At 36.1% G+C, this 8,665-nt stretch overlaps 1 protein-coding gene across 10 annotated transcripts in view; it reads left to right on the forward strand.

The window, feature by feature from the left end:
• The first annotated feature begins 186 nt into the window (after positions 1 to 186).
• The window catches only part of LOC112523354 (phosphatidylinositol N-acetylglucosaminyltransferase subunit P-like), a 13,840-nt gene continuing 5,361 nt past the window's right edge, over positions 187 to 8,665 (forward strand). Inside the window, exons 1-4 of one of the 10 annotated variants that reach the window (XM_025132924.1) lie at positions 187 to 271; positions 1,485 to 1,588; positions 1,871 to 1,966; positions 8,141 to 8,254. The gene's annotated coding sequence lies outside the window, so the exon portion shown is untranslated. Of the gene's footprint in view, positions 272 to 299; positions 532 to 1,024; positions 1,044 to 1,484; positions 1,589 to 1,870; positions 1,967 to 8,140; positions 8,255 to 8,665 lie in introns of those variants that run through there. The other 9 variants (XM_025132927.1, XM_025132922.1, XM_025132921.1 and 6 more) reach the window with 9 other exon arrangements.

The raw sequence follows: 8,665 nt of genomic DNA on the forward strand, positions 1-8,665 counted from the left end.
ATTTTTATAATATTTTTAAATTTATATTTTATTTAAAATTAAAATTATAATTACTTTCTTAAAAACACATAAAATCGTATTATAAAATAAAAAATAAAATATTAAAATAAAGATATATATTTCTCGAGTCCAGATAATGTATAAATGATTTTGGGGTTGTCTACTTCAGTAAATTCATCAAATTTTCGCTGAATCGTTCGTCTCCTCTGCATTGTTCGATTTGTCCGAGATATAGAAAAAGGGCGACAATTGACTATCGAACAAAGGTCAGGTTCGAATCCTGCCCCTTGCAAGCTTTTTTGTTGTGGACTTCAGATTTGGCTACTCTTCTCAACTCTCTTCGACTTCTTATGTTCAATTATCTGTGATTCCATTACTATTGTGTTCAATTTATTGTGTAATATCTCTTTATATCCTGATGGCCACCAAGTGTTCGATAAAAGTTCCCCATGAGGGATTTTGGGGTTGGTTCTTCTGTTAGCTTAAATTAGCAATAGCGTTTGTTGTCAAATTGAATCCACTTTTAATAAGGTAAAGTAAATTCTTGATCCACTTCTAACCTGAAACATATGAACTCCAAAAACTCTGTTTATTGCATTCATCTAATTTGTTATTAAGGTAAAAGGTAAAGTTTTAAAAGATATTGATTCTTTGGAACCCAAAACATCTAGCATAAAAAATAGAGAACTACTAGATGATCTAGGGAGATATAGAAAACTAGCAGAGAACTCAAGTACATAATCATATTCCAGTTTTTATTTACTTTTGATGGTCAATGAACTGCTGAGATTTTGCTTGAAGAAGGCTGATGCCTGGTGGCACAGGGATGACAAATATGGACAAAGAGTGCTGTAGGTCTTCTGTTTAGATTTTGAGTTTGATCAAATGTGGTTGGGGGGTTGGGGGCTAGAAGGTGGAGATGGAGAAGAAGTGAAATAATCTTAAGGTGCTAGAACTTAAGGGTTTCTTGGAGAAGGTGGAGCTTTTGATAGAGCAAGCAGAGATTGTTAGTAATCCTATAGTGAAATCTGGTGCCAATTAAGGTACACTCTGATTATGGGTTGTATGTGTTTAAGAGTCTTACGTGTGCAAAGAGTTATGTTTTGTTATATGTGTAATATGTTTGCTTGGTATCCTTAGGAGGTAGTTTGGTAAAGTAAACTTCTACGGTATCGTATATGTTTTCGTCAATGATATGTATCTTCAAGATGAACAGATCAATTGAGGTTGTAATGTAGCAACTTAGCTTTGCCCATTTTATGGTAGAGCTCGATAATTTTCCATCTACAGTACTGTGATTGTGTTCCCTTTTATATGTTCTTGACCTGCTCTAGTTATTTATATAAAAAACTCACTACAGTGATTCTTGAAATGGGAACTAAAGGCAAAAGAATGGAGCAAAAAAGGGGTTCATCGGTTGAGTATGGAATATGAATTATGGCTATATTTTCTTTTTGTTCATTGGGGTTTGAATTGTTATGTAGGGTTAATGTTGCGTTCTGTCCCATTTATCAAAAGAAGTATCACTATCTGAAAGTTGATAATATGCGAAGAAAGTAGATGGTTATCCAAGTGATATTTTTGCAAGGTAATCTATTAATTTTAGAGCACTTGTCAAACAACTATATCTCATTCGGCATCGCATCATAGAGAAGGATACAATGGTAATTTTCTATCATTTAGAACATTCACCAAACAGTCATTTTTCATCATGTTTTATGCACTATATCAACCAGAGCCACTTAATTATTCTGACACTTCTGCACCAAATCATTCGGCATCTGCCAAACAACCCTAAGATGATAAAACATTAACCTCATCTGAATCGTTCCAAGCCCCTGAATCGCTCAATTTATTCCTTATCTTTCAGGATTTCAATATTGCTGCTGTTCTCGTCTACTGCTGTGACACTCGTCTCCTCACTACTGCTCCGTCTCTCGTCTCTCCTATCAATCTCAACCTGCAGGTATGTGAAACGTTGAATCTTTGATTGTACATTTGTACTATTGTGTTTGTTGATCCTGTTCTTAATTGCTTACTTCTGTTTGTTGATGGATCTTGGTTCCTCTCTAAAATTGTCTGTTAGAATAACTTTGCTTGGAATCCACTGAAAGTAGTTTATCACTTTCAGATTGAAGTATTTCGATGGTACACTCGAAATCTCAATCGGATAAAATTCAGTGATTGATAGAATTTCGAATCCAAAACGTTAAGAATCTGTGTACCACTCTCTCATCGAAAAATGACCAATTCGTATATTGAAAAAGTGCGAAAACTGTCAAAAATGACAGTTTTTTGCACCCTAAACCGGGTTTAAAATCTAAAATTCGGATTTCTGATGCATTTTCCACAAAACTGATGCACTCCGCCCCCCTTGGACCCCGCCACCGGGGGCAGCGCCCCCGGACCCCCGTCATTTAGGGGCTTCGCCCCTAAATCAAAATAAACTCAAACAAGTGTGCACTCCGCACCTTCCTTACTTGTTCGATATTTATCATGATTACATTGGTCGACAAATTAATCCCATTACACTTAAATGATATTAGTGATTTTAATCACTAACAATCCTCCCCCATTTAAGTATAATCTTGATTGACTTAAATCAAAGTCGTAACAAACAAACTGATGCATAAATGAAATATCATGACGATTGAATTTCACGTTAGTATACTACTCATTTCAAATATTCAAATATCGGGGTGTCACTAAGGATTGAACCCCTTCTATTCATAGTGAATACATGAAGATAATATACACAACAGTTTACATTCTCATGTTCTAACTTGACACTATATTTTACTAGCCCGTGTCCTATCCTTCAATAAGCATATCAAAGCTAAGTCCCAAACTTCTTGAAGCGGCTAAACTTCATGCTTATATAGGTAGTTCTCTTACTCTTGCATCTGCATATGCAATTTTTCAAAAGAACTATTAAGAAATATAATTTCAACCTCCTTTACTTGCAGTTCTGAACACATACCTTGGGATGACGCTAATAATGTGTTCCAATCTTTAGATATCAAGCTTTCCACATTGAATTCAGCATCTAACATTACATTAGATGGAAATTGGGTATCTTAATATGAAAGATTTCAGGTGGACTTTAAACCTATCCCCACAACCGCCTTGTGCACAAGATCTCTAGCTAACCCTTTGGTTAGATGATCGACTAAATTCAACTGAGTTCTCACAAACTCTACCGATATCACACCATTCATGATGAGCTCACGAATCATGCTATGTCTAACACCTAAATGTCTAGACTTCCCATTATACACTTGACTATAAGCCTTAGCCAAGGTAGCAGCACTATCACACCGGATAGAGATGGTAGATATCGGTTTGGGCCATAATGGAATTTCATATATCAAATTCCTTAGCCAGTCAGCTTCTTGACCAGCTGCAGCCAATGCCACAAATTCAGACTCCATTGTTGAGTTTGTAATACAAGTTTGTTTCTTGGAAGCCCAACAAATGGCACCTCCACCAAGAAGGAAAACCCAACCACTCGTAGAAGAGTGATCCTCCAAATTTGTAATCCAGCTGGCATCTGAATAACCTTCTATAACCGGAGGAAATCCACTATATGTCAAACCATAATCCATGGTTCCTTTCAAGTACTTGAATACTCGACTTAAAGCTTGCCAATGATGTGAACTAGGATTACTAGTATACCTACTAAGCTTTCCTACAACATATGCTATATCAGGCCTAGTGCTAATCATGGCATACATAAGACATCCTATAGCTCTTGAGTATTCAAGCTGAGACACTGGAACACCTTTATTAGGTAGAAGCTTAAGATTAGGATCTATTGGAGTGCTAACAGGAGAACAATTTCCAAAGTTAAATTTTTTCAATATCTTCTCAATATAATGAGATTGRGAAACTGAMATTCTATTGTTTYCTTGTTTGATTCTTAATCCAAGAATCACCTCAGCCTCCCCCAGGTCTTTCATATCAAAACTAGATGACAAGAACTTCTTGGTTTTATCAACTTGATCTTGATCAGTACCAAAGATCAACATATCATCTACATATAAACAAATTATAACTCCTTTACCAGAAGCATCAAATTTGCTATATACACACTTATCAGCTTGGTTTAGTGTAAAACCATTAGATAAGACCACATCATCAAACTTTTGATGCCATTGTTTTGGTGCTTGTTTCAGACCATACAATGACTTCTTCAACTTGCACACCTTGTTTTCATTTCCAGTCATCACAAACCCTTCAGGTTGTTTCATGTAAATTTCCTCATCCAATTCACCATTCAAGAATGCAGTTTTTACATCCATTTGATGAATTACAAGATTATGTATAGCTGCAAGAGCTAACAACAATCTAATAGTGGAAATCCTAGCAACAGGAGCATAAGTATCAAAGAAGTCTACCTTCTTTTTGCCTAAAACCTTGGAAAACCAACCTGGCTTTGTACTTATCTATGGTACCATCCACTTTCATCTTTCTTTTGAGGATCCATTTACATCCTAATGCTTTACAACCAGGATGCAAATCAGTTAAAACCCAGGTATTATTAATCATGATAGAATCAATCTCATCCTGGATTGCTTCTTTCCAGAAAACAACGTCCCTAGATGCCATGGCTTCACCAAAATTCTTTGGATCCTCCTCAATAATAAAACAATATTGATGTTGAGACACAGTCTCATCTCTTGTTCCTTCAACTAGATAAAGTTGAAAATCAGATCCAAAAGACTTAGCTTTTCTAGCTCTAGTGCTTTTCCTAGGTTCAGATGGTCCAGGTACAGAATCTGTACCATCACACACATTTTCAGCTTGAGTTGTAGTTTTGCCGGAATGAATCATGTCCCTTGGTCTAGGTATAGATGTAAATCTCTCTTCATCAAACATAGCATCTCTTGACTCTATAACAGTGTTAACTGACACAGAGTCATTAGATTCTATAACATATAATCTATATGCTTTGGAATGCTTAGCATACCCAATGAAGATACAATCTATACCTTTCTCACCTAAGTTTTTCCGTTTCAGTTCACTGAGCCTTACAATTGCTCTACAACCCCAAACTTTGAGATAACTCAAATTTGGTACCTTTTTATGCCAAATTTCATAAGGGGTGTTTTTACTCTTTTATTCGGAGTTCTATTCAATATATAACAGGCTGTCAACATAGCCTCACCCCAAAACCCATCACTTAGGCCTGAATACGACAACATGGAATTAACCATTTCCTTCAAGGTTCTATTCTTCCTTTCAGCCACACCATTTTGCTGTGGTGTGTAAGGAGCCGTGGTTTGATGTATTATACCAGTAGACTCAAAATAAACTGGATCATAATACTCACCACCTCTATCAGTACGCAAAACTTTTATCAACTCATTTATATGTAGCTCTACTTCTTGTTTATAAATTTTAAATTTATCAAGAGCTTCATCCTTTATGTGCACCAAATAAATATAACAATATCTAGATGCATCATCAATAAAAGTAATGACATACTTTTTATTTCCTAGTGAAGGTGTAGCATGAAAATCACATAAATCACTATGAATGAGTTCTAATACTTTGCTTTCTCTTTTAACATCCTTAAAAGGTTGTCTTGTAATCTTGGTTAACATGCAAGTTTTACACTTTTCATTATTCATGTCAAAAGCAGGTATTAAACTCATTTTAGACATATCCTTTAACCTTTTATAATGAACATGTCCTAGTCTAGCATGCCATAAAACAGATTTACTTAAGTTATTGCTAGTACTAGATGTCATCATGCAAATAGAGTTAACATAAGAAGGATAACATAGATTCAACCTAATCATACCATTACATACATAGCCAAATCTAACAAAAGTACCATGTCTTGACAAGATATACTTGTCACTTTCCAACACTTGTTTGTAGCCACACTTATTCAACACAATTTCAGACAAGAGGTTCTTTCGAATCCCCGGTACATACAAATGTACAATACATTGTCTAAACATAAACACTTTCCAGATGTGAACTTAAGTAAAACACGTCCTAATCCCTTGATTGATTCCGTTGCAATGTTTCCCATCTTCACGACAGATCCATCTTCAATTGGTTGACATTCTTTAAACCAACGAAGATCCTTGCAAACATGACTTGTTGCACCAGAATCAACCCACCAAGCAACATCATCATCCTGCACATAATATGCCTAAGAAATTACAGAAATATAATTATGAACATTATTTAGGTTGTGCACTAAATCACAATTCTGACCTTGTTGCTTTCTTGGATCCTTAGACCCACTTGGACCAGCTCCATCCTTGTTCACTTTACGTACACGACAATCCTTCTTGAAATGACCAGGTTTACCACACCTCCAACATACCAATTTAGGCTTTTTGTTGGAAAACTTGTCATCTCCACCTTTGTGTTTCCGTTTGTTGTCTTTAAACTTGTTGGAATACTTGGACCCATCCCCTTCCACAATGTTCACAAAAGAAGAACCAACTTGATTCTTACCTTTAGGATTATTGTCAAGTTCTTGAGTCCTCAAAGACTCTTCAATCCTAAAGTGACTTCCAAGCTGAACCAGAGTCAATTCTTCCTTCTTGTGTTTCAGAGTGTGTTTAAACTCTTTCCAGGAAGGAGGCAATTTGTCAATAATCATAGCAACCGAGATGGCTTCATCCATCTTCAGATTATGTTGAACAAATTGTCGCAGAATCCTTAACAATTCATGAAACTGTTCCATGACAGACCTGGTATCTACCATCTTGTAATTCATGAAATTACCGACCAGAAACTTCTTGCTAGAAGCATCTTCTGCCATATACTTGGATTCCAGATAATCCCATAGTTCCTTTGCAGATTCAACATTTTGATAAACATCAATAAAGAGTCGGACATACCGTTTAAGATGTGGCCACGACATATGTAATCATCGTTTTCCCATTTCGATCTCCTCCTTGACACTTCCAGAGTTTCATCTTCAACATATTCAGGCACAAGGGTACTCAGAACGTACACCACTTTCAGGGTAGTCAGGAGGAAGTGCATCTTCTTCTGCCATCTACGGAAATCTTGCCCTTCAAATTTCGACAATTTATCGAATTTGCTTGTCATGTCTTTCACAAATTCTTTGTCAGCCATTTTCACAGATTACTTCAATCTCTGTTAGAATAACTTTGCTTGGAATCCACTGAAAGTCGTTTATCACTTTCAGATTGAAGTATTTCGATGGTACACTCGAAATCTCAATCGGATAAAATTCAGTGATTGACAGAACTTCGAATCCAAAACGTTATGAATCTGTGTACCACTCTCTCATCGAAAAATGACCAATTTGCATATTGAAAAAGTGCAAAAACTGTCAAAAACGGCAGTTTTTTGCACCCTAAACCGGGTTTAAAATCTAAAATTCGGATTCCTGATGCATTTTCCACAAAACTGATGCACTCCGCCCCCTTGGACCCCGCCACCAGGGGCGCTGCCCCCGGACCACCGTCGTTTAGGGGCTTTGCCCCTAAATCAAAATAAACTCAAACAAGTATGCACTCCGCACCTTCCTTACTTGTTCGATATTTATCATGATTACATTGGTCGACAAATTAATCCCATTACACTTAAATGATATTAGTGATACTAATCACCAACATTTTCCCAAATGAGCAACGGTATAATAGTAATAGGAGGATTCTTGTGTAGCTTTTGTTCCTGACCATTCCTCCCCCAACTGGTCTTACTACTATGATTTATATGTTTAGACATCAGGATTTGGATCCATAGCGTAGACAACCTGCATGCATCTGATGATGCCTTTTGTGTTTGCTTTAACTTTGGTCCTAGAGGCACATTGATTGAGTTGTCATAATCTTTTTGTTTAGTGTAATGATTTCAGCTGGGTTTGCTTATAGATTTCTATAGAACTCGGGAAAACGATTGATTTTGTTATGTAATAATTCATCCTTTTCTACTTTGATCTTCTGTTAGTCACTTCTGTTTCTCATCTCATCATGAAATTTTATATATTTTGTAAACATGAATTGTACTATATTGTCACTTGTATAGTTGTATCAACTTATATAAGCACAACTACCAAAACTTGATTCTCGCTCTCTTCTGGTCCTTGGTTCTCTGCCCTCTCTTCTGCCCTTCTGGTCTCGGCCCTGTAACTCTGCCCTAGCTCTCTTCTGTCTCGGCCCTGTAAAGGAGCAAAGCATTAAGCCATTAAGCATCGTAAAGGAGCCGTTTCTGGACTCTGGAGACTGTAAGTTTGGAATCTAAACATCATAACTTGGTAAATTCCTGATTTCTTGATCCTAATTTTTTTTTATTTTTCATAGATCCTTGATGTTAAAAAGACAAATTTATGATGAACCCATGCTTAGATTAGGCTTATTTGATGAAGTTGATTTTGATTTGGTTTCAGAAGCTTCTACATGGTTTTAAGTGTTATCTTTAACCAAAATTCATTTGTCTTAAAATTTTGTGTAATTGTGTTTTGATTTAGGGCGAATTGTAACACCCTAGTTTCTTTAGTTAATAAATCTCAATATTTCAGCCTTAAATGCAAATATTTATGAATAATTCAAGTACTCCAGCAGCTGTTACATTTAGTGGAATATCTTAATTATAAGACTAAACAAGTTAGTGATGAGTTGTTAAGGCTAGAAGTGTGTTGGCAAGTCTAGTAAGCATGACTAAGCAA

This window comes from Cynara cardunculus (genome assembly GCF_001531365.2).
Source record: "Cynara cardunculus var. scolymus isolate 2C chromosome LG 12, CcrdV1, whole genome shotgun sequence".
Taxonomy (NCBI): Eukaryota; Viridiplantae; Streptophyta; class Magnoliopsida; order Asterales; family Asteraceae; genus Cynara; species Cynara cardunculus.